At 45.0% G+C, this 27,198-nt stretch overlaps 1 long non-coding RNA gene across 1 annotated transcript; it reads right to left on the bottom strand.

Moving 5' to 3' along the window:
- Positions 1-10,771: 10,771 nt before the first annotated feature.
- On the bottom strand, positions 10,772-26,998 carry LOC144141410 (uncharacterized). The gene is made up of 5 exons (XR_013316585.1): positions 26,892-26,998; positions 25,540-25,710; positions 21,064-21,211; positions 11,863-11,982; positions 10,772-10,852 (listed from the first exon to the last, which is right to left on the bottom strand). It is a non-coding gene; the product is annotated as an uncharacterized LOC144141410 (long non-coding RNA).
- Between the last annotated feature and the right edge of the window lie 200 nt (positions 26,999-27,198).

The raw sequence follows: 27,198 nt of genomic DNA, 5'->3' as shown, positions 1-27,198 counted from the left end.
GTTCCCAGACCATTTGCCATCATTTTTTCGAATATGCAATTCAGGGTATGTCACTGTTGTGACGAAATATTGATGCCTAATATAAAAGGCGAATAAGTGCGTGCATACCTTGTTATACATCGTATGATAAGGGTGATTGCTTTTCTGCTGACAAATTTCAATTATATTTGTCAATACGTATTTCTTTTTCTTATTGGAATGTAACGGGGTTTGTATTTGGCCTACGCCAGAAGTTTTAGGTGATGTCATTTATTTATTGCATGAAAATGCCTACAGCAAAAACTAAAGTGTTTACACCGGTATTTGTTCATATGAACACTACGTACGTTACGGCGGTTAAGTGAAGATTCAGAATTTCACGCAGTGAACAACTGCTGTCCTTTTCAGATCGTTTTCAACGGTAAACATTTCAAGAGACTTTGCATGCTTTTTGTAACTCTCGTCATTCAAAATGCACATGTCCAAGAGAGCACTAAATACTGACGAATACGCTTCAAAGCACTCATATCAATTCTTTAGTTAAAACGCGTGCAAAGGTAAATAATTGACGTCCACGTTGAGTCAGCTACGACGCCCCGTTAGCAGGCGCAGCTATCACGAGCACCGCAAACTGCGTTTGCATGTAGGGGCGCCGCAGATTGCATGTCTACGCAACTACCGGCAGTAAGCAGCGTGAAGCGACGTGTCACTGACACGGGGGCACCAGCGGATATTCATGCATCCACATGCCTACTTGCGGAGCCGGGCGGTGCATGTGCTTCTAATCCGCGCCCACCGCCGGCTTTTGGGAAATATGTTGTACTGCGGACCCGCTGGGACTGCTTTGCATAATATTGTCACGTACGAAATATCACCGGCCATGCCATCGCCAACTTCCCCCCACTGAACAACGGACGTTCTTCACGTAGCCCGTCTGAAACTGTACCCCGGTCCACGACCTGCGTCGCTTTAATTAGCACGGAGACGGCGCTTTCAGCCACGGGGGTTATGCTACGCAGAGGAAGAGTTTGTGCATAGCCTATGTATGTATCACATTGGGACATGTGCGAGGTACTAGCCAAAAGAAGATGACGGTAGTGTGTTCGGACTCGGGTAACGAGCTAGACGACGAAGTAGAAGAGGATTTTTTGCCTTGCCTGCGCGGTGCTCTCAGGACTGTAAATACACTGTGTGGATGCCTCTTGTACCGCTTGGCTTCACGTCTTCCTTCACGTCACCGTAATAATATATTACGGTGACGTGACGTCGGGGATCTGGCGCCGACATGGACGCCAGTCGCTCATTCCTGCTTTTTGTTCAGATTGCGCAGGTTGCGCAGGCAAATTTCGGTGAATCCGGACCGACAACATGCCCGCTTCTTCAAGAAACTTCAGCCCTGGATGACGCCTGTTCTGTTTATCGTGGGATCTGCAACTGCTACCCAACGCAACCAGAGTCGCCGCTGCCGAGACACTCCGATTATCTTCACTATGGCTGGCAACCCGGGACGCGGCAAGACGGCATACATCTACATAAGCTGTTGCTCCCGCCCCTCACTTTGGGATCTGGCGCCGACATGGACGCCAGTCGCTCATTCCTGCTTTTTGTTCAGATTGCGCAGGTTGCGCAGGCAAATTTCGGTGAATCCGGACCGACAACATGCCCGCTTCTTCAAGAAACTTCAGCCCTGGATGACGCCTGTTCTGTTTATCGTGGGATCTGCAACTGCTACCCAACGCAACCAGAGTCGCCGCTGCCGAGACACTCCGATTATCTTCACTATGGCTGGCAACCCGAGACGCGGCAAGACGGCATACATCTACATAAGCTGTTGCTCCCGCCCCTCACTTTGGGATCTGGCGCCGACATGGACGCCAGTCGCTCATTCCTGCTTTTTGTTCAGATTGCGCAGGTTGCGCAGGCAAATTTCGGTGAATCCGGACCGACAACATGCCCGCTTCTTCAAGAAACTTCAGCCCTGGATGACGCCTGTTCTGTTTATCGTGGGATCTGCAACTGCTACCCAACGCAACCAGAGTCGCCGCTGCCGAGACACTCCGATTATCTTCACTATGGCTGGCAACCCGGGACGCGGCAAGACGGCATACATCTACATAAGCTGTTGCTCCCGCCCCTCACTTTGGGATCTGGCGCCGACATGGACGCCAGTCGCTCATTCCTGCTTTTTGTTCAGGTTGGTTATACTTACCTTTCTGTAAGCGGCAGACCTTTCAAAAAGTCGGTGCCAGATCCCAACTCTCGCCTGGCTATTGTCGTTTGGAGTGTTCTTGAGCTCTTCGCGAATTGTCTGTCTTGTGTCACTGCTTTGCGAAAACAATTGCTGCTGTCCGGTGACATAGAACAAAACCCGGGACCCCTGACAGAGGATCAACTAAGCCAAATGTTCAACGTGGTCATGACGATCCCTTCAATGCAATCAAAACAGTTGGAAATACTTGAGGAAATTCGTTCTATTCGGCAGGAACAACAAGTACTTGATAACAAGTTATCCGAGCTAACTGAGAAGGTCAAGGCTGTTGAAAAGGACGTTTCGTCGGTATTACCGATGAAGGACGATGTGGCGCGGCTTGTTTCTGAAACTGCTGCTCTTTCTTCTGCGTGCGCAAGGCTCGACAACTGCCAAGATGATCAAGAAAACAGGTTAAGACGGAACAACTTGATTTTTTATGGCCTTCGAGATGACGCAAACGAAACTTGGTCCGATGCAGAGGCCACTGTTATTGCGTTCTGTTCAGAACAACTAAAAGTTTCAGTTGATCCTGCCTCTATAGAAAGGGCCCACCGACTTGGCCGTTTCACCCCTACAAAACAGAGGCCCCTAATTGTGAAGTTTCTCTCCTTCAAGGGCAAACAAAAAGTGCTTACGGAGGCCGCTAAACTAAAAGGAACTGATCATGCGATAGGTGAAGACTTTTCGGCTAAGGTTAGGCAGGAAAGGCAGAAGCTGCTTCACTTTGCATGAGAACAGGGTGGGGAATACAGACTACGGTTTAATAAACTGAAAATGGGTAAAGAAACTTTTGTTTATAACAACGTAACGGATGCTGTGGTCCCATGTAGTTCGTAGCCACGACAGACAATTCATTCTTTGGGTAGAGGGTCTTCAGGTAGCCATGACCTTGTATGCATTTTAGTTAACTGCCGCAGCCTAAAGAATAAAACGGCCGAATTCAACTCGCTAATAGAAATTTCGAAGCCGCATATAGTTATTGGTACGGAATCCTGGCTTGACGGCGCCATAAATGACGGGGAAATGTTCCCTTCCTATTATTCCGTGTACAGGAAGGATCGCAATTCCCGTGGTGGTGGCGTATTCATCCTTGTTCATGATAGCATAGTAAGCCAACCTATGCACTTCGAGACAGAGTCTTGCGAAGCTGTCTGGTGCAAGGTTCTACTGAAAAATGGTGTTTCCGTGGCCCTTGGTTCCTTCTACAGACCGCCTGGGTTACGAACTCCTGAGCCTATGTTCCAACTGAGTAACATGTTGTTAAGCTTGCAAACAAGTTATGTAGTTCTTGGTGGAGACTTTAACTTGCCTGACGTTGAATGGCAGTCCAGCAAGCCGATACTGCGGAATACATCTCTCTTGTACTCAGCCTTCTACGAAATGATCAATGCGCATTCATTATCCCAACTCGTAGAAACACCCACTCGAATCAGTGCTAGCAGCGCGACATTGCTCGATTTATTCTTTTGCAATGACCCTTCCCTTGTATCGTCTGTACTCACGATTCCCGGTATTAGCGATCATGATATTGTTATCGCTAACGTAACCTGCACGGTCAAGAGCCACCGGCCTACAGAACCAAGAAAAGTGTTCTCCTATGATAAAGGCAACTACAGCTTGCTCTCGCGTGCGCTAGATGCATTTTTGCCTGAATTCCAGCAGCATAGCTTATCTCTTGGCATGAACGAACAATGGAATCTTTTTAAAACAAAGATCTTGTCCCTAACACAAACTTTCATTCCTTCGCGCATTATCTCAGCTAAGCGCCGCACTGATAAGCCTTGGCTCAATAAGGAACTTCGGTCTTTGATAAACAGAAAAAATCGGCTGTTTCGAAAGTATTGTAAATTGCCCCAGCCTGAGCTACGGTCCAAAATAAAAAAGATGACCAAAGCAGTGACGAAAGAAATGACCAAAGCGCATGAAACTTACCTAAACTCCCTGGGCGAAAAACTGAAAACCAACCCTAAATTGATGTGGAAATATGTCAAGAACAAAAATAATTCTAAGGCTAGTATTCCTGACGTCATGGACGGCATAGACTACACAGGAAATACAAGGGGCAAAGCCGAAAGCTTTAACGTGTACTTCCAATCAGTGTTTAATCGGCAAACTTACCCCAATACTATGCCGCAAATTTTGAACCCGCTTGCGCCTATGCAAGAAATAGTAATATCCGAAGCCGGCATCGTGTCTCTCTTGGGAAAACTGGATGTGCACTCAGCTTCCGGCCCAGACGGGATATCAAACTTTATCCTAAAGCACTGCGCTGCGTCCATAGCCCCCTTTTTGACCCTTTTGTTCCAAGCATCACTTCGGCTGGGTGTTTTACCGGCTGACTGGAAGAATGCCAATGTAAATCCGATATTTAAAAGTGGTGACAAAACCAATTTTTCTAACTACAGGCCTATCTCGCTGACAAGCGTTTGCTCTAAAATACTAGAACACATCATTTATACAAACCTAATGACTCATCTACAAAAAAATAACTTCTTCTCCCCAATGCAACACGGTTTTAGGGCGGGCTTCTCGTGCGACACGCAGCTTATTGAATTTGGGCACGATATTGCAACTTCCATTAACGCAGGCACTCAGGTTGATTGTATATTTTTAGATTTTCGCAAGGCTTTTGATTCTGTTCCGCATCCCTTGTTACTGCGCAAGCTATCTGTTCTTAACATACCTACTGAACTGCTGAAGTGGCTGGATGCTTATCTTTTCGAGAGAAAACAGTGTGTGGTGCTTGAAGGCCTGAGTTCTTCTAGTATTTCTGTGTTATCCGGTGTCCCGCAGGGCTCAGTTTTAGGCCCACTTCTTTTTTTAATATTTATTAATGATCTCCTGAACTGCACTTCCAGTCGCACTAGATTGTACGCTGATGACTGCTGCATCTATCGTGATATAACCAGCGTAGCAGATGCGGACCTTTTGCAACGCGATCTTAACTCTGTTTTTTCTTGGTGCCAGTCGTGGGGGATGACGCTCAATCTAACAAAGTGTAATCTGGTAAGGTTCACCAACAAAAAGCACCCTCTACTTGTTGACTACTACATGGGCGGGGCATGTTTACCGGTAGCCACAGAGTTTAAATACCTCGGAATCTTTTTCTCTTCCAACCTGTCCTGGAACCATCACGTCAATTATATGATAGTAAAAGCGAGCCGTGTGCTAAATTTCTTAAGACGCAATTTCAGGCGAGCTCCTACTAAGGTCAGGGAGACTCTGTATCTGACGAATGTGCGCCCCATTTTGGAATATGGTTGCAGTGTCTGGGACCCCTACACAAAGACAAACGTTGATGCACTAGAAAGAATACAGGCTCGCGCCGCTCGCTTCGTAACAGGTGATTACGATTTTTCTAAAAGATCAGCTGACATTTGCAGAAGACTTGGATGGCCTCTACTCGCTGAAAGACGCAAATACCTCAGACTCTCGTTGTTATATAATATATTCAACTCCAGAACTGGCATTAAGAAAGAAACTTATTTAAAACAACCAACATACGTATCCCCTCGTTTAACATACGTATCCTCCCTGTTTAAAGATTCGCGAGCTTAACTCCAGGATTAACACATTTAAGTACAGTTTCTTTCCCAAAACAATACATGACTGGAATGCTCTACCGGAGGAAATTGTCTGCTCTCCCCCATCTTGTTTTGGAAAGCGTTTGCAGGATTATATGCGTCAGTAATATCCCGCCGCCTTGTTTGCCGGGCTTACGGGTTATCTGTGTTACGAAGCGCTTGTTGTCTGTACATCCTTTCTGTACATCTTCCTTTCTTGAAGTGCTCCTTTTCCAACGCCAATTCACCGCTTTGATGTATACTCATTATTTAAGGAAACGCAACCTGTTTGTTTGTTTGTTTATGCGACAATTGTATTTGTACTTTGTGTCCCTTTTTTCTTATTCCCTCTCCCCCCTACACTAATGCCTGTAAAGGCGATGTAGGTATTTGAATAAATAAATAAATTAGACTCCGGTTTAGAAACTTCTGTGCCCTATGCGACGTTCAAAAGTTGGATTTGAAGGTATCATTGCTCTTCGTGAGGGACTGGTTATAGTGTATATTGGAACCCTTTTGGGAGTGTTAGTGCAGCGTGTCTTTGGGCTACTTGTACTTTTATAACGCATTTCAAGAAAAAAAACTGCACGTCAAAGATAAGACAAAAAGTTGCAGAGACATCTACGTTTGTATCCTAAGATTTAAGGCACGATAGCAATACTTCGACTCCCACGTAGAGTTTCCGTGCGCAGCTGCTGCATTACCGATCTACGCTTCACGAGCACAAAACGTTATCTAAAAGAGAAAGGCTAGCAACCAGGGTTATTAATGACCGCGTCCCAGGAGAGACAAAGGCTCTCTGCGCTTCTGTGGCTACAAATGCGAGCGTGAAAGGATGTAGATGTGAGGTGTTTGTCAGTTTGAGTGAGGGTGATTCAGTTTCAGTGTATCAAAATGTTTATTCAGTGATGTCTAGGCCGGGCTGAACAATTTTGTTTTTTTTTCAATGAGAGAGAGAGAAAGAGAGAGAGAACGAGAGACAGAAGATCTTTGATCAGGAAGAAATAGTTGGGGTTTACGAAAATGGGGTAAAGAGATGGCAGGGAGCTCATAGGTAGAACCCGTGCCTACGACACCAGTTGTAGCAGCTCCTTCCCTTGCCCTCTCAATTAGCTCGCGCTGTTCTTGAGGTAACCACCTGGTCAGATCTGTCTCCCATGCTACGAAGAAGCGGAACATGCTATGTTTCAGTTGTTTCCCCATGGCCCTACCTTTGGACATGGCTAGGTTACGCCCAAGAGGGTAGATGTTTCCCCATTTTAGCAGAGTTCTAAGTTAATGTCTGATGTTCCAACCGAACAGCTTAAGGCATATGGATTTTCCGATAACTCTATTTGTTTTCGTACACAGAGTATCGGATTCCTTGGCATTGATACCTCGCAGCAGGGGGAAAGATTGCGTTCCCAGGTGTAGGATGAGGATTCATTCTGGAAGTTTTTCGAAGAGGGCAGTGTGGTAGTCGGGGTCACACGGGGCTCGGTGTGTGAGTGCGTGCGCCTCTTTCATAGTGCGTCGCTCGCTTGCACACCATTCGATCCGGCGGTCAGGGTGACGTTAACTTTCTGAATTATAAGTGGGGATATCTTACCTAAGCGCTTGGTATTCTGCCTCCAGAAAACTGTATAATGTTTTTCGTGACACTGTAATGATGTTATACTTTTATTTAACTTTAGTTATTGGGATCGCCAAGGGGATGGCTCCAACTTCCACTTCTTTGTTCATGTATGTTGTAGGGTGATGAAGTCACAAAGATTGCCAGAGTAGTAAACTACGACAATTGGGTCCTCGTGCTTGCGTATATCCCGGAGTCGATGTATACTGGGGTCTCATGATATTGCAACTTTCCCCGAATGAGCTTGAGCCTGCCATACCGCCCTTTCTTGTGTAAAATTGTATCCATGTTTTTGGTAGAGAACAGTTTTTATCCGGGGCCGCTAATTCGGTGCCATTGCTGTCATGGGGTGCAGTAGTTTCCTTTCAAAGGGGCGGAGAGGGGGTGCCTGTCTTTTATTTTCTGTTTGGGGGTGCCGCTTCGGGGATACCTTTTCAAAGGAGGAATTATGGCCCCCGCTGATTTTGTTTTTACATCCACTTTATTGGTGCTAGAAGCGTGCATTGGTTTTTTTTTTCTTGAAATGCCTTAGGAAGACACAAGCTGAGGACCTATACATCGTCAATATCTCCAACACCCTAGTTTGTACGACTGCAGCGTGACGGCCTCTCCGATTGACCTTCACCTGCAGTTGTCCTGCGCTTCCCGAGTCGATTCTTTCCTCGGAATGATGCTATTTCATCCCTCCATCGAGCAAATGGCCATGCCCGTCTGCTAGACCCGTCTGTGCATGTTCATTCTGTTGCCTTGGTGGTCTGCCCTTTGTTAGTTTGTGTCATAGTCAAAATTGCGAGATTGAAAACTGCCTTACATGCTGTCCTAATGATGGTGTTTCTTTCATTTTCTTTGGTGCGGGTAAATTTGTGGTATGACAGGCTCTGCATTATTCTGGTCATGATGAATGGTTACATGAGTCTTGTCGTTCTTTTTGTCTTTTTCTTGCTCTTTCTTGATGGGAAGTTTCGCTTGCGGGCAATGTATGGTGAAATAGCTTCTCTTTTTGGCAATTGTGAGTTGGGAACTACCTGCTTGTCTAGAACCCCACCACGCATTCTTACGTGGCTGCTCTCTGGGAGAGTTAGTTTCATTTGTAGGATTATTTTTAACTTGGCCGCATGGCGCCATCTGTCGTTCACCAAACCGAGCTTTCAGCGAAGCCACACCCGTGGGAATATTGAAAAGTGTGTTGAAAACCTGTGAGATTGGACGGCTTATATTGGGATTAATTTGAGATATTTTCGACTTATAACCTATCCCATCTTTGATTTCTGAGAGACCAGCATTAATCCTTTGTCCCCTGTTCAGTTGTCACCCAGTGTCGGTTCCCGCATAAGTCCTGGTGAAAAACACAGCGCCGTTGCTGAGTGGGTAAGGCGTGGCCCTGCTGAGCGGAAGGCCGCTGGTTCAATTCCCGGCCGCGGGCGTCGTTTTTCTGATGGAAGCATCAAATAAAAACGCCAGTCCGTCTACATTTCGGCGCACGTTAAAGATGCTAATGCGGTCAAACTTGTTCCGCAGGGTTAAACTACGACATGCCACATAGCCCACGAGTGGCCTCGGGAAAATGGATTACCGGAAATTTACATTTTTGATCTTCCGGTGGAAACGCGATTTGGTGTGATGGCGTAAGTTACATGCACGGGTGGAGACGATGCCTGCCGAGCACGCTACCGCTGACTGGGCATAGAACAAACTTCACCGCGGAGGCGCAGAACATGGTGAAAACGCGTGTCCTGTCTTTCGTAACAGACGTTATATCATTGTCCTCCTTTCCAAACTTCTGTTACCATTGCCTTACTTTACTGGTTCAGCGGAGCCCTAGAATCTTGCTGCCGCCGTCGTGGTTTCTGGGTGGCAGCGGTGACGTATTACGGTGCACGCCTGATGAGCATGGCTGATAGCGAATGGCTAGAAGCCACGGGGAAATAAAAAAATGTGCCTAATACCGCTAACCCGCTAATAAGGAAGGGACATGGCAGGCGCAGACCCGTTAGTTTGCAGGTTCGATTGGTCGCGTTGTGACACCCCTGTGTGCTGGGTCTTGTTTTCTACGTCCCTTTCTTTTTAAGGAATGCTTTGATAAAATCACCACCGCTGCCAAGCCAGCGAGACAAGATGCAAACAGCAGATGCAAGACAGGCCGTTAACTTGGGACGAAATTTATAATCAATGTGCATCAAACATTTAGTTCACGCAGAATGAAAGATGTAATTATACATTTAGTGCTTCCAAGTGTGTCCCATTGAGTAAAATAAAATGTTTGGAGGGATTGCGTTTGTATGCTGAAGATTGTGTAACGCACACACTTGCTCGCGGTGTGTTGTGTTTATTTCCGCACTGCACTATTTCCGTTGTTTTATTCGACAATGGCGTATAAAGTCAGAACAGAGGGACGTTACAGCCTCTATTAGGCAATCTAAATGAATAAATAACAAACGAACCAAACTTTTGTAGGTAGCCAAAGGATCACTTTCAAACTGAAGGTTTCCAAGCATTTACAAGACGTCCTTTACGTAAATTCAGTAATACATCTAAAACCTATTATACAGGTGCTTTAAATAACTTTTTAAACCACATTTTTCTGGACGTTTAAGAAATTGGACATCCTTCGTCGAGAAAAGGGTTAGCGAGGTGGATGTTAGCGGAGCTATGAGACGTCACCGCAGCAGTGGGCATTTTTTCTTAGACGCTTTTGTGACCTTGTTTTCATCTGGGACACACGCAGCATATACGTTTCGTAACCCTTTGTGATACCTGGAGCGTATGTATCATACACCACGGCACGAAAGCAAAATAAATTTAGAAAGATCGGTTGGCGGACTCTAGCTTCAAGGTTGGTTATTCGGGGTTCTGAAGCCTGTCGCCAGACCCACCCGATTTGAGGTGGTTCGTCGCTGCCGTCAGGGCGGTGCGATAACACGTGGCCAGGGGAGGTATGCCCACGCCACCATGGCGTGGGCATACCTCCCTTTCACCAACACCCACTTGGTTTAGCCGCGGAGGTAAGCTCCCACTTACCCTGCTGCTGCTCCATCCTTCACATTAGCGCGCTCGCCAATCCCTCGTTCCGCTCTTGAAACCTCCGGCAACATCTTCGCATCACCAACAGGCTACACTACCAACGTGTAAGACGGTTCTACTAGCTGCTATTAAGCGGCTATAAAGTAAAATTTCTTATCGAATGAAAGCGATGAAGCGAGTACAGTGTTCCTTCTCACTCTGTCTTAACCCTGCAATCGCAGAGCACCTTAGTCTTGCCCATATTGTTATTCATCACTCCTGCCTGCGGAAATTGTGTAATGCTCTTATCCTCAACAATTAACATCCCAACCTAGCCCAATAAAACCATCACCACATACGCAAGCCTTCAGAAAGGAACCTTTATTCAGGAACGCGTTTGATTGGATAGTTCGGTTGTTTCTTGACGCATTCGCCGTTTATGCAAACCTGAAAAGGAAACAAAGACTCGCGCTTCAAATGGTTTCCCACTTTCTCAAACCCAGCAACGTTAAAATGTATGTAAAAAGCGCGCATTTAATCTTGACTCCCGATTTCAACCGACCTATTGGCATTGAAGAATTTCAGGCAGATACCAACGAAACTGGAAATACGACATTTTCTTTATTCCTCGACGGTTACGGAGGAAGACAGCATTAAATAAATTAATAAGGTCAGTGGATGTGTTTGTACTAATTTGAGAAATTGAGAGGGTCACACTGAGCATGCTTTGAAAATTTTCTCTATAAAACGGACTATGTTAAAAAATTTATTTTAGAGGTTCGGAAAGCAAAACAAACTAAAAGATATTTAGTGTGACTGTAGTTACAAGCTAGGTTGAGGTAGAAGGGCAGGGACGTTTCGAGTTACAGCGCTTAAAACACACATGAAAACATCCAGCTGCAGATTATCAACGCAGAACAATAAACTTAACGTTAGTTGTGGGTGTAGCACACGTTTGCCTAAGCTTGCTTTAGTTGAAGCGACGTGTAAAAGAATCACGTTACAAATGTGAATAGCCCCTAAAACCATGTGAATTGTTTGCAGTATTCTCACAAGTGCGCCAGTAGAAGTCGCCAAAACTGCTTCCAACAGCGCTACACTAGACACGCCACGATTACCCGGAGGTGTTGCGCGGCATGCATAAGCGGATGCTGCTTAAAGCGAGTGCATTGTATCCGCAAACCCTAAACTACTTCACTACAAGTTCTCAAAGTGTAATCCCGCTGGTTTAAAACGCCACGAGGGTGTAGGTACCTTGTAGTGCGTAATTTCTCTTCCTATATAATATTTCGTATTATCTTCAGCGCACACTGCTCTTTTTAAATTTTTGTTCTAAGAAGTACCTTCACATTTTTGGCTATCAGTAGCTGTGCCTTTTAACATTTTGCTTCATTTGAAAATTCACTCATGCGGCAGTTCTCAATAAAAATATTCTTTTCAAAATTTATTACACATACCATACGATGTGGCTTCTTTCCGTAACACTTGGTGCCGTCGAGGAGGACTTGATTCCAGAAATAAAGGCCTTTTTCCCACCACACGGCGCACTGTGTTACGCAACCAATTGTGCGGTTTTTCTGCATGTTTCATAAAAACAAAGATTCAGTATCAAACAGGCAACAATAGTACCAGCAATATTTCTGATGTGTTGTCAAAAAAAAGTACAGTGCGCGATACAAACCGCAATAGCACTTCCGTTTATTCCATGCAATCGATGTACATGAATGAATGGAAGTTAATAAGGGTAGGGCTTCCCTGGTTTTCTCGGTGAAAAGGCCGTCCTACCAGAAATGCACAAAGTAAATTCGATCTCGTGGGAAAATATTTTTAGTGGCAACTAATGTGGGTATCCGGCAGGCTTACAGCACTGCCTGCGTCCATCGCGTTTCCGCAGTTGGAATACCAACAAAAGAACCACGGCTTTAGAATTCCATGCTCCGCGGCATAGTTACGCTGCGGCTTTACATTACCACCGGGCTTATGCTTTGAGGTACAACGTCGTAAAGCGTTACTCGTACCCTGAAGTGCAGTTCATTCTCCGTTGCTAGGTAACTTTATTCCAGGGGTTCTATTCCAGAAGGCCCGAGTTTGAGCGAAACTCGGGCAAGGCGGACCTGTGGTCGTAATATTATGCTCATGATAATATTTCGGGGAGGAGTTAAAACACGTTTAGAATGCGAATTTTACTATTTACTGATTATTGCAGTGACGTAACCTGACGAGGGCAGCGCGCTCCAACGATGCGCAAATTGGCCGTGGCGCATCTTTCATTGCATTCTCTCGCTCTACTGATGCACCAGTGGCTACTAGGGCAAGCGAATCCAACTACTTCATTTTATTGCAAAGTTACGTTGTTAATCTGTATTTCACTACAGATATGATTTATTTTTTATTCAAGGCGTTTGTATGAGCTTTTTGTTTGAAATTTTTCGTCCTAAGATGTAGTTGCTACCATCGGTTGCAGACAATGTCATCAGGTGACTATGGCCGACTGGCTAAAAAGGTTGGCGGGTGATGAAGCGCGCCACATTTAAAACAGTTGCTGCTCCTATTACATTTTTGAAACGCTCCGCTTTTCTATAGAAATCTCTTCTCGGGGCACGCTGCTTGCGTGCTTTAAAGACGAACGCCTGGCGATACGTATTAACCGCTTCTTTACTGGTACATTGTACCTGCGCCTTTTTACTCGCGTTATTTTCTTTGTCTCTTGGCACGGATTAGTTCGACCTGCTTCTTTTCTACTAGAACGTCTCTGCGTCAGTCTCGTCTCTTTGATTTGTCCGTCTTAGTGTGTGGATTACGTCAGCAAGCCTACTCGAACACGCCGCAGCCTCCCTAGAATCGGGGTTCTACGTGATTGGTGTGCAGCTGTTCTACTCCCGTGACATCACATCCACGCGAAAGACGGCACAGACTGTCTAAGAACGACACAGGCTTCAAATTCACGGTGTTAATTTTCCGAACCGGCCGCATTAGCTCTTCAAAGCTCCCCATTTCTGGCTAATTCCACAAGGGGCCGTGTGCTAAGAAGGAAAGAATAGTAACACAACAACTTTTCAGATTTGTTTGCTTTATTTCGTTTTTCTCTTCCCCGCTCTTGTTTCACGAAGCTCCCCACAGGTGTTTTTAATAGATTTCAATCCCATCACTCACCTCTCTTCTTTCGCCTCTTTCCACTCCCGCTTACCCTACCTGTGGTGTCACGCGGTTACTTTATTTATAAATTGTTCCCTTTACTAGCTTTACGTGCTCTGCTTCCTGCCATATGACGGTGACACTGAAGAAAACCAATTGAAATGTTTGTAGATTGCCTTTGATAGGAGACAGGCGCCATTTATTGTATACGTGTACACGTATAAGCTATCCTGTGGTTATGTTTTAACAAAAAAATGTGCGACAGGCAACGCCTCCTCCGCGTTGAAAAATGAAACGCACGGTCATGCAACGCCTCGTTCGAAATTGTTTTGCGAGCAGACGATAACCGAAGCACACACTCCGGCTGCCGATGGATAGACGGCCGGTGTATCCTGCGTAAGCTATGCCCGCCGAACCACCTAAATGAAAGGCGACATGTGGGAAACACGTCTTCAGTGATCATATTGCGAACACACCGCTTGGCTGTCGACTGGTGGCGGTGGATGGTTGCGGTCCCTAACAACGGTTCCGTGAGAGCTGACCGTCACGTACAACTGCAGTACACAGAACACTTGCTCCACGATGGTCATGGAGGGAAAGCCGCCTCTAAATCATCGCAAGTGGGGTTTGTCGCCAAATCACTGCACAGCTAATGCACAGTGCTCTTGTAAAGATAGAAATGAGCTCGAAAATACTCCTTCGTTTAAAAGGCGTGTTGGGGTTGAAATATGCCTGTTACGCCGATCATAACAATAAACCACGCCAAAGCAGCGGCCGCCACGGGCGTCACGAGTTCAACTCAGCCATGCAAAATCATGGCCGAGTTTCCTCCGAGTTCAAATGTTAATTGTAACACACCCAGCCTATTCGTGCGCATGGCGTAGCAACAGAAGCCACACCCACCCATGGCGGCCACTTATGTGGGCGCCATGAGTCGGTCACCTCCGCCGCCACGTAGTCGCCATTCGGTGCCCGATAGCGGTGAGAAGAACTTAGCACCAAACAAAAATGAAGTCCCCAAGCCACTGTGAGCCAATGCGGCCACAGTCGTGGTGGTGTTCTATCCCAAGTGGGGTGCACTCTTGTCCGAGGCGATAGTAGCCGCCAAGGGGGCATGGTTTTCTCACGACAGCCTTCTTCATATACCGCGAAAACACAGTCGCTGACAAATAATAGGACTTCAACGTCTAAAACGCATTCGCCAATGCTCAAGCACGCTCTTGACACGCTGAATTGGGAAGATTTCTGATAAGCGCCCGCCCTGTGCACTCAAACAAGCCGTAAACAAAAGCCAGATTTGATGGTTGGGAGCAGGGCGGGTTGTATTCACTGCAGTGGACCCTTTTGCTTAGTTGGTTTGTGCTTGATGACAGTTGCACTCGGTCTACCCTCAAGCAACGTAGCAAACATAATTTAGCGGAAGAACAGAACCCGGAGAAAAACGGACCGCCCCTCACCGGGCATGAACTACACCTACAGGCTGGTTATTTCAAAGTAATAGTGGGATTATCTAGTTTGTGCTAGGGAATGAGCATTGCAGCTCGATTTCAGATAGCGCTACATGCGTATGATATCACAAGCCGTACTTTATTAACATAAGCGGCGCGAATAAAGAGCGCTGAATATGCCAGGCGTGATGTGCGCGGTTGCGCTGTTTCTCTCGAGGTGCCTCGGATGCTCCGCTCTCATTACATTCATAACCCAAGCCGCTTGAAACTCAGGCCTTCTGGAAAAGCGCCACTGGTTCAGCTCCGGATGACAGACTTTTATAGCCTTACTAGGAAAACAGTAGTTAGAGTGTAAGACCTAGAAACATCATTCTTTTTTTGGCCCTGAATAGTTGCAGACACTTCATTAGGCGTCTTTGTATGTGTCTCAGTCTCACCCGGGTAACGTGAGGAAATTTTCTTTGCGCCCGTATACCTAAGTAACTTTTGTTTGTCATTCTGTCCTTGAATTTACGAGTATAAAACCAAACGTACCGAGCCGTGAAACCATTGTACCGTTTCAACAATTTCTGTCGCGTAAGTTTTTCAAATACTCTGGTTTCTTAAACCATGCACTTGCAAACGAGTTCACACACGGTTTCTTCCGCCTTTCAAAGTATTAGTTCTCTGTTTTGGTTGGCGATTTTCTCCTTCCTACGGCTAAGTGCCGCCAATGGGGTCCGAAACTGTCGTTGAAAATCTCCATACCACCTTGATACACGTCATCTGAACCACGGCCCACACCGGCATGGTAGCAAAGAGGCAGAACACAACACGACACGAGGACATACTGTAAACTTACGTCGGTGCAAACCTCGTCCACTACTAACACGCCAGATCAGCCACGGATCAGGTAACCGCGTACCATGGTATAACTACGCATTACATCCAGGCTCGCCATGAGTACCTTCCTGCCCACTTTGCGGTAACCAACAGTCCAAAGCGCTTATGGCGACTCTCTCTAAGAAACCTCCCCTTGGCCGGCCGAGCACTTCTGCACCTCACCATTCCCCTCGCCAAATTGTGCACACTGTGGAATCCTAGTCGAGGTGATCCACTTCATGTGGGCCAGTCCTCATGACTCATTTCCCTGTATATTTATAACAAGCTGTGTGAAGCAGCGCTGCGCAGCTCGGACCCAGAGGTCGAGATTCTTCAGGTCACCCGCGCTGGCAACGCCGCCGGTGGTCTCAAACGGACGGCAACAAAGCTGCCCTGAACCAGCCTAAGGTTCAATAAAGATATTTATTTCTCTCTTCCTCTGTCTTCAATAAACTGAGCCGTGCAGGCAAAAAACAGCGATGAAGGAGGTAATGATAGAGCAGGTGATCAACTGGCTGAGGTATTCCAGCTTCTATGAAAGGAAAGGTTCGCCTCCTCGTAGTTGTCTTTATTCTGAGCCTATCAGTTCTGAAAATTTCTACATTCTCTCATAGCTAGTAGAGAGTGATTGCGTGTAAATGGTCGTGCACAGGCAATGTAATTAAAAAAAATGTTTTGGTGCGAAGACGTCGTATGACAAAGATGAATTCGTGCAATAGTATTAAACTCTACAACACAAATATGAAACTTAAATGAGCAGTTCTATGGAGTCCATACACTTTCTAACAGCTTAAAGCGTCATATAAGAGAAGACAAGCATAAACTGAAAGCATTGAAGACGGGGTGCAAACACACCTAATATTCAAAGTTTGCGATACGAGTTTCCAGGAATGGTACTTTTGAAATTTATGTGTTGATGTTCTGTTTCCTGGCCCCACGCCTTCAAATTCCACAAGTTCTGCAAAAATCACTGCAACTGTTAAAATAAAACCCAGCGCAACTTTTGTTAACTTTCTTGCTACCGATTTGTTAGTGTTTTTGCATTTAAACCCTTGTTTTTTGGACAACTAATTTCTAACACAAGTTTATTATGGTGCGGGTCGTGGTATCCAGTACTGCATATATAACGGCGCCTTATGAAGCTGTCTTTTTGTTTACATATTGTCGTCCCCAACAAAGGAGTAGGTGCGTACCCAGAGTAGACCACTGGAGTCCGCAATTTGCCCACGCAATACGCAAAAGGTGGTGAGAAGGTTCCTGGGCCTTTGCTCCTACTACCGACACTTCATTCTGAAAGTTTTCTACTTCACGAAGGAAAACGTTTTGTTGGAATGGACTTATGAACAGCAACGGCCACTCGAAGAAATCAAAGGTGGGTTACAGTCACCACCTCTTTTGTGGCAGTTCGACCAGGAGGCAGCGACAGAACTTCAGATTGACGCAAACACCAAGGGGCTAAATCAGCGGGGCGCTGATCAAGCCATTGCATATTGGAGCTAAGTGCCCTCAACGGCGAAAAGCAATTACTCCGCCACTAAAAAAGAGTGATTCGCTATCGTTTGAGCAACCACTAAGTTACGCTCCTCTCTTTATGGGCCCCGATTCCTTGTGGTGACGGATCACCAGTCCTCAAGCTGGCTGGCCAACCTCAAACACCCGCCTGGTCGCGTACAAGGGTGCAGCCGGAGGCTAAATGTTTTCGACGTCACTATAGCTAAAAGTGTGGGCACAGGCGCAGTGACCACGACTGCCTCTCTCAGGCTTACATGGATATGTACAGGCGAACTTGGAGGCGCGTCAACAGGAAGAGGCTGATTTCCCGCAGATGATCCGCTATTCGGACGGCCTATTTGGAGTGTTGTCCCTACAGCCTTGAAACGTGTTGTGCACGCGCTAACGTTTTGGGGCAATGTTCCCTACAAGAAAATTCTAGGCTGGTGGCCAGTCCGGGCTCCTCGTAGTCCAGGACAGCCTACGTAAGAAGGTTGTTGATAGTTGCCACGATGGTCCGTCTTCTGGACACGTCTGTTACAGCTGCACGCTATTCCGACTTACCAAACCTGTGCGTTATTACATCAGAACATGCCGAGAATGGCGGCGGCGAAAGAGGCGCCCAACACGCCCTGGTTTACTTTTAAATCCAATAGAACCACCGATTGCTCCCTTGCAGCAAGTTGTAACGAATTTGCTAGGTTCGCTTCTTTTATCAAACGTACGTAACCACTGGATAGTAGTGGCTATGAACTATCAACCAGGTACGCCGAAGCCAAAGCTTTTCCATTCGCAACCGTATTGGTAGCTGCTGTTTTTATGCAGAACATTATTCTATGACATGGTGCACCAGAGGTCGTAGTCACCGACTGCGGTTCCTCATTCACTGCTAAACTAGCGCTAGACATACTGCGACTACGTCACGTCAGTCATCACCAAAATGCGGCGTAACACCGGCAAACAAATAGAATGAGAGTGCGCCTCAACAACAACATTCAGATATGATGGCGGTAGACGTCGACGTAGAGTATCGAACATGTGATGAGCTTCTAGATTTTGTGACCTTGCGTTCAATACCGCGGTCCAGGAGGCAACAGGATTTTCTCCGTTTTATCGAGTTCACGGAAGGCAAGTCCCCGCAATGCTGGAGGCCATGTTGCCCTCTTGCCCAGTGGCGATACTCAATAGGACGCTCAGCTAGTTTCGCAGACCGTGCACAGAGGGCGACCGGCAATAAGTCAGAAACCGAATTTCCACTAAGAAGTCAGGCGGTGCTTCTCGTTACAATCTTCGCACACTTTACGGAAACGTAAGACCAGGTGACCAGATTTGTGTTTGGCCACCATTTCTGCGCCGCGGGCTTAGCAAAAGCTCCTTAATCACTCTTTCCGGCCTCAAGCAATACCGCGCCTTATCAGTCCGTTCGTAGTCCCACCGAACATTGTGTCCGGATGTTGTGCGCCTCAACCGCTAAACTTGGTAGGGTACTTTGATCAGTAAGATTTCAGCCGCAGATTCACAGTGCCGCCTTTCAGTTTTGCTATCCTCCTGAGGATTGAGGTATTGAGTTGTAAAAACCAGTTTTGTTTTACGTAATAAAATTTTTCACAGTAAAGATATGCTTCTGATATAATTTTTTGTTTTCATTGACGTTTTGGTGAAAAGCTATCAGATGTGCAATATATTGCACTTTGAGACTAAGTTGTCAAGACTCCATGAAACATGACGTCATAGACATTCTGTGTGTTGTGTGTGTGTTGTGTTGTCTGTTTGTGTTGCGTGTCTGTACTTTGTGTGTGTGTGTGAGTGTGCGTGTGCGTGTGTGCGTGTGTGCGTGCGTGCGTGTGTGTGCGTGTTTGTGCGTGTGTGTGCGTGCGTGTGTGTGTGTGTGCGTGTGTGAGTGTGCGTGCGTGTGTGTGTGTGACTCGCTCGTTGCGATGAAGATAAAGAAGGCGATGGGCTGCAGAAAGTCTGTCCCCTTCTTGACATTAGTAGAAACGTTTGCCTCCCTTGGCTGTGCTCACCAAACATCCCCGCTGACGTGCAAATTATTCCCCTAACAGGTAAGTGGCCAGTGACACAGTTGGTTCCTGGGAAGTGCAACTGAACTGAAGAATTTTATCTTGGCTTACCCTGAAGTCATTGTATTAGATGTTCAAATTTTTCAGGGAAAAGAAAGCCTCACACAAAAGAAACAGCATAGACTCGGGGCTGCTTGTCCGCATTTGCCAAAAATCCTCTCAAGAATTTCGAAAGCAGAGGCAACACGGGCATCTAGAGAAATTTTATTATTGATTTGGAATAAATAGACCCTAATTTTAATAGCTAGAAAAAAGCGCGTCAAAATCATTGTTTTAGCATAAATGTAGTCACAAGGGGTAAACATTTTCGTCACGTACAACCGGCGTCCCATCAAATTGGGGAATGAAATGGAAAAAATACTGTAAGGTCAACGGAGAAATTGCAGTTGTGAATGATATCTTTGTCTTTCATGAGCTCATCATGCGAAAACCCAGAGCTTCACTGTAGTTTTAAACACATGAATTTGATTTGCTTTGGCGGCGTCGATAGAAATCCGTCGGACTGAAAGACGCCGTTGATGTTCGCTAGTATGGGCGCAATCTCGCACGTACATGTTCATGAAACACCGACACATTGCACCACGAGTCGCTGCTGTAGCCTGGAGATACAGGTTTTGGTTTCGCGTTCAGCCAATTCTGTTTACCGAGTGCTAAAATCCTAATGTGCACTGCGGTGCACCCGGGGTCTTAGGAGGCTACCTAGCCGCATCGGGACGATGCCTTCTTTAAGAGGGGGGTAATGCCACAGCCGTTACTACCCATTTACACGGCGAACGGCTAACCCCACTAATCAATCGTGTTGAGCTCAGCTCTCTTCATCATCACTTCACGATTTGCAATTATATGCGACTGACGGCCGGAGGAAGACGACGTCGTTCGCTTTCTGCAAGAGCGCGGACACTGCTTAGAACCGAATGAGTTTCTGGGAATAAAGCCTATTCTATGAACCCGCAACCACCAAGATCTATCGTCGCATTGGTTACAATATTTCTACTACATTGTGTTTGGTACAAATCGTGTTTCTCTACAAGTAGGTGTTCCTCTTATTTCCCTTTGTATAGATCTGCCAACAACATAGAATCATTTTATCTTTAGGAACAAACGATATTCGAGGTGTTGTAAGCTACAAAAATGAGCAACTTTTACACTTTCCTGCCAACAGTGGCAGGTGAAACCCTGCATCGCCGGCTAAAACTTAAAATTGGTTTTACAAATTTATTGCCGAAATGCCTGCCCTTTTTCCCCGGTTTGCTCAACACTTATTACAAATCTCTTGATATGACTCTAGACGCTACTGACACATAAGCTCACTGATATTTCCACCATATAAATAATAGGTCCCACTGACGTATGAACTTCTGAAACAAGTAAAGTGTGTTTTCGCAGCTACCGAGGATTAATCTAATAAACACAGGGTATCATGTTTTGAGAAGGGTAAATCAGATATACGGGATTCTGTCTACGAAATCGACCGCTTTTTCGTGCTTTTGTGTGACTGGTTTTTTCATTTCAGCTTACTCATGGTGTTTCAAAGCTAGCTCGTTGACTACGGGGGGCAACAGAATACAACTAGTCTACTTAATATGTGATAGGGGAGGTTATTTTCTGTTTTTGAGTAGAGATGAAATGAAAACGTACATACTTTGTTGTGATAGGTCCCCGGGTTCGCTAAATAGCTGAGTTTGCACTGCTTGTCCCTGCTCAAAAAATGTCCAGGTAATGTCTTCGATTTGTGCTTTTTTAAACGAGTTCCTGTAGATATCTGGTAAAGACAATCGATATTTGTTGCCCTAGAGAAAAAAACGGCCATAATACATTCAATTTTGATACGGCTAAGAATCAATTCTTTTTTGCAAAACCTAAGTACATAGAACATGCAACTGCTTGAAGCACCCGTGCAAAGACCATATCTGCAGCAACCACAAAATCCTCCATCCCTTATAAGCAGTTTTAACTCCTGAGGTGAACCTTGCATAACACACGCACAGTCAATATAGTCACAAGGTTAAACGTAACTAATATAAGAAGGCAATCTCAGAAAGAATCGGCGTTTGGACCACTACAGTAAACTGACCTACTTTATTTTTTTAAGAAATGAGAAAATCGAATATTTTCTTTTGCCTCAGACGGACAAGAAATGGCCGATTTGGAATGTCTTTTTCGGTGGCGTACAGGCCATCTGCACTGAAATTTTCCCCAGCGTAAAACGTTTGTCATCCAATGGCGCATAAAACAAGAATGCAAACTGCAAAACACTGCGTTTCAAACAGGAATGCGGTCGGCGCAAACGGCTCGTGAAGATTGGTGTTTTCGGAACTCAACCCCGAGCGAATGGTGGCCATTACCGCCGCCTGACTTGACGTATAGGTGATGGAACGGGAGCGGGCGTGCCCGCGCCAACGGCCGCTCACAGAAGCCTCCAAATTCGCGTTGTTGCGTCGCTGTATCGCAATGTTACTTCCGCAGAAAAACTTCGACTAACATTTTGCAGAGGAAAATAAAGTTAGGCGCGATTCTGGCTTTGCTTTGCTATCAACCGAAGTTAAATAGACTCTCAGCAGTTTTTGTTGCCTGGGAATACCTGCCTGAGCAGCAGTCCTTGGCGTTGCGAGTAAAAGTGCAGGTTGCTTGCTCGCTTGTATGATAGCAAAAATCAGCTTTGGTTAGCGGGCGCCTTGGCTATAAGCCCGTATTTTCTTTGTTTTTTGTGGGGGCCGGGAGCGAATTGGGCACGGGCGGCGATCAATGTGATAAAATGTTTTTGCTGAAGCAGAGTGGAAAGTCGGGCTTGTTCAAAATGGTTCATGACTGGTTACTCCGTACAAAAACCGTTTGTGTTTTGTGCGTGGTGAGTGTTCTTTTCTTTAGACCAGCTTTTTTGTACGCAGTCATTAGTCATGTTTTTGGTTTGTATTTATCTGCACACAGCTTTGTGAATGTTTGTTCAGTAACTTTCACCTCACTGCACATGATTGAATTGTAAAATTGGTTTATGCGTATGACAGCTTCCGAAGCTAGATGAGGCCCTGAAGCGTGAGAAAGACCTATGTACTGCAATTTCGTACTTCCACGAGGGGCATGTGGAGTTGATAATGTTGTACTTTCAGGTAAACTAAATTTAACACTTTACGAAGTAAGTACTTTGCTTGTTTATTAACAATAATGCACTTTATCTTATAGCAGAGGAGACGTTTCGTTAGCTTTCGCACTTAGGGACGATGACGGCGGATAATTGTGCTGTTTTTAGCTCACTGAGCGAAGCAGAAAAAGGTAGCCCGAAGTGTTTCTACCGACACCTAGAACAACTCAAGTTAGGTCATCCAACTTTTGGAAGTGTATAATGGTTGGAGGTAGTGTGGGTCCTGCCCAGATACCGCAAATATTGCCCCGCCGGAGCACGAAGAGTCAAGGATTCATAAAAGATTTTTTTGTGGCAGATGCAATAGGAATGATAAATGGACAGGGAAATGCGGGTTTCGCGGTATTGTTATAAGCACGAGTATTATATTCAAGCATTAGGTTTTGCTAAATCCAGAAACATCACAGGCACGCGCATAGTTTCTTGGCTTCTCGAAAGAATTCGGGTTGTGCTGCCTATGCGGTTAGTTTTAAAACACGTGGAGCTGATGGCGGGACAGCGCGGCGGTGTAGCAGAAAAATTCCCAGCGAACGCATCCCTGCGCACGGCAGCGCGTTATGCCATTCGCCGGGGAAGCGCGAACTCCACGGGACGAGTTCCTCTTCTCTGTCACAGGCCATTCGGAACTTGTTTCGGCGACTCTCCACCTCTTGCAAATGTCGTCTGCTCGGAGCTACTTTAAACGCTTCCAGTTAGTGTTCTAAGCAGGTATGTGGCCTGGAACTTCGCCATGGTAATGTTTACCGCACAAGCCACGTATTCGGATCATAATTGGACAAAGAAAATTGAGTGCAGTTGGCCTGTAAGACTCACACGCGCATCATTGTTTTTCGTGGTCAGCCTTCATAATGCGTGTGCACATATGAAGCCGCATTTAGGTACGAAATAGGGTTCTACACGTATGTACTCTGTTATATTTGGTCACCAGTTTCCACGCTCCTTATTAGAAGAATTTTGGAAAGCTATTGTGACTTAGATCGAACATGTTTCCGCGTCAAACTTGTTTGTAAGATGTTAAACGACGTTACCGCATTAAACGATCGATTTATTTCTGATTTCAATCACTAACGGCAAGGAGCCCCGTTTGACCGAGGCATCAATAACGGATCACTTTTACAGATTTCATCTCAGCAACGAGTGTGGTTGGTAATCTTTCTGCCCAGTCAGGTACGATTTTTTCAAACTAGTTCCATTTGTGAAGCCTTGACACAGAAATTGCGACCACTGAAGTATCTGTTTCGTAGTTTCTTGTATAAAAAAATAATATGAGTGGTAATTACAAAATGCAGCGTTGAAATTGTCCATAAAAGAAATTTTAGTAAAGCATTAAACCACACCGACGGTTTAGTTAAAGCGACGTATCTGGTCAACAATGTAAAGTTTTCCTTACCCCGAACATTTCTAGATGACGCGCTTTTGCTCTTACACCAACCCGTAGAATATTATATCAGGAACAAAAACTGGCGGTTCCTAAATAGTCGAAGGTAAAATGGCCTCCTCACATCGTAAAACCCCCCGAGTGGCTATCTGAATGGCTTTTGGCCCACTACCACAAAGTCGTCACAGTTATTATCAGTATGCCTTACAGTATGGCCCGTTCTAGGAATCATCTTCGCGACTCCTCTTGGTTCCTCCTATTACCCTAATTTAACGAAGCCACGCGTACACACAACAGTAATGATCCACGTTTTCATTACCGTACAATTGGTACAGGCGCTTTTAGAGCAGCACACTGAAGAGCTTAATACCAGGTATATTTTCGTTTCGGGCTGTGTGTTCTCGCCATGTGAATATAGACTCCCATTCCCACGCATTGCTGAAAGCACGGGTCGTGCGTGGTAGTGGTATTCCCCCACGCTAGGGTCCTAAAACAAAGCACTTTCGCTGTATTGGAAGATACACCTCATGTACTCCGCTTATCTGTACATTTATATGTATGCTTACCCTTCAATAAACTTCAAACTTCAAATCATGTTTCGGCTATTGTACTTCAGAAAAAGAATGGTCTGTTTTTTTACACGACGGCGTCGCTTAACCTAAACCGCAGCCCCAGCTGTGACTTCACCTGGTCACTTGAAGTGATCGCTAACACATTTTGATTTATTTATTGTCATCTGACACTAATGCAAAGAAAACTGGGTGTTCTGCAAACTTGTCCTTAGTGTGTAGCGTGAGAACCGTAACTACCACACACAGATCAGATCTTTATTTGACGTTATCGTATGACACCACACCACTATAAACTGCATAGCGAAGCCTATTTATGACAGGTTTTGGTATTTAAGATTCAGCTGCATAAATGTCGCAGTCGTTCTTCCGAAAAACTGGTAGTCTTGAGCTCTATTTCCTGTCATGGTCGCACTTATATTTGTAAGGTGACCGAATGCGCCAGTAGCAAAATTATTAAACACACAAGTGGAATAATTTATTGCGTATCTTTCCGCTTACAGTCGCTTTTTTTCAAGGTCGCAGAGTGAATAAAACATCCTGCATAGGCAACCTTTACCATGAACAAACTACATCGGCGCCTTGCCGTATTCATAAGCACATGCAAAAAAAAAATTTAAAAAGTGGTTGAAATAAAGTTTCATATCTATTTTTGAGGACTAGTAGCATTGTACCACGTAAACAAATCTGTTTAAAATATACATCCCCCATATGTATGTAATATTAGGCCGGCTCTTTATTACCATTTTAAATATTGTGAAGCGTCTCAAAGGCAGTATAACGGTGATCTAGCGCCACGTTTTACCATTTTCATGGTGAGAGATCCTTACCCGAGATACAAAAATATTATCGCATTACAAGCATGACGAAACCATTGTACTTCGGATGCCAATGTTAAGCTAGCGATAAAGCCATTTTTTTAAAAGCTATTCTTAAAATATGTGTACATATGCCTTTTGTACACATCTAACAATATCAATTGGCCGGGTTTTTAAACTATTAAGCAAAACTGTGGGTGAGAGTCATGCTTACTTTGCTACAGTCGACATCGAACGGTCGCAGCAGGAAGAAAATTTCAGGCTATTCGCATCCTTAACGATATAGCTCATTATATAGCCATCCGACCAAGGGCACGCTGTGGAATTGGCGTAGTAGCCGGGAAGGTAGGTTCCTTCTTCTGATTGATCGTGGGCACAACCTAGGCTGTGAAAAAACACAATTGGTATAATTTATGGATACGCTGGAAAAAAGTAAAAACCGATAGCGGACCACTTATATTAATATCATGCATAACTAAATCTATTCACTCTAAACAAGTGGGGAGTTTTAATTCAGAACATTCCGTAGCACAAAATATATAGTACCATATATTTACTTTTTCGGCTTTTGTCTTCCGTCTTCTGCTAATGATGTGCTATTAAAAAAACAGTAAACTTTTGGAATGCAGCAAACAGTTTACAGTTCTGCCTATTTTTCTTCACTATAGCCCTCGCGTAATGGCAACAATCGAACGTCTGAATGACGTTGGATCACGTCAGAGTTCTATACCAAAGGTGCTTGTGTCCAACAAAGTAGCCACGATTGGGAAAGGAGCGAATAAGATTACATTAAAGACCGGTATTTTTTTACTTCACACGCGCTTCTATTTTAAGAAAATTGTGGGATACAGTCGCCTATAGGACCACAAGTGGAGCTTCATTTGAAGTAACACGTTCGAAATATTTCATTTTTGCTAAAGAAGACCAACTTCCTCAGCTGTTTAGTCCATAATGTATAACATGTAAAATAAATCTCAATGCTGATGATTTAAAATACCTAAAAAGCCTTGGTTGCTGCAAATCGTCATAAAGGCTGCACATTGTTCCGCTTATAACTTTGCAGCTTTGCATTATTATTTTGGTTAGCATTTGTCTGCCATCCTGCAATTTTCTCATGCTTCGTTCACAGGCTTCAACCTCTGTAAAATATAGTATACATGTATGAACTGTTCAAGAGTCATTTACAAAAGTAGAGGTACGGAAATGTTACTGCAGAAAAATACGCTTCCTTTGTGAGTATTAGGGCATATAGAAGTGAAAGTTATTGGCATCACGTTGTTGCTATTGTTGCTTCACATTCTAACATCTAACATTCTAACATCACATTCTAACATCTAACCAATTGGCACTGATTTTTAAATAATTAACAACAAAAATTCTTTGCGCAAGACCACGAGCCGCCGTGGCAACTAGGTAAGCCATAGGTACCTCTCGAAATAATCACCCCACACGAGAGGTGTACCCATCGAGTGTGCGTTTTTACAACATCTCGCAGTCATATATATTGTTTTACAGAAGAGCCGAATAAAACCTACTAGCCTAGAACTCAGCGATTTTTTCACTTACGTGTGAGCCAGCTCGTGCGCTATTGTCCGGATTCCAGCGTAGGTGTATGCGTAGTCTTCACTAAAGCCAACTCTCTCTGCCTTGCATACGGATGCAACGAAGGCAAATCCTGCAGAATTGATAAATACAAAAAGAAATATTGAGTTTAGTAGAATCCCTTGTTCGACTTCAACAAAATGAGGAAATCCGAAACTAGTGCCACGTTCCTACGTAGAATTCCGTTATAACGACAGCATTGCTTAAACATTTTGGATGAAAATACCGCGTCCAAAAAACGTAAAACTGCCAACTGATAACTCAAAAATGA

This window comes from Haemaphysalis longicornis, unplaced genomic scaffold (assembly GCF_048455015.1).
Source record: "Haemaphysalis longicornis isolate Haplotype H1 unplaced genomic scaffold, Haemaphysalis longicornis Haplotype H1 scaffold_6, whole genome shotgun sequence".
NCBI classification, from domain to species: Eukaryota; Metazoa; Arthropoda; class Arachnida; order Ixodida; family Ixodidae; genus Haemaphysalis; species Haemaphysalis longicornis.
Note: the sequence above shows the minus strand (reverse complement) of the source record. Positions and strands in the feature narration are given on the sequence as shown.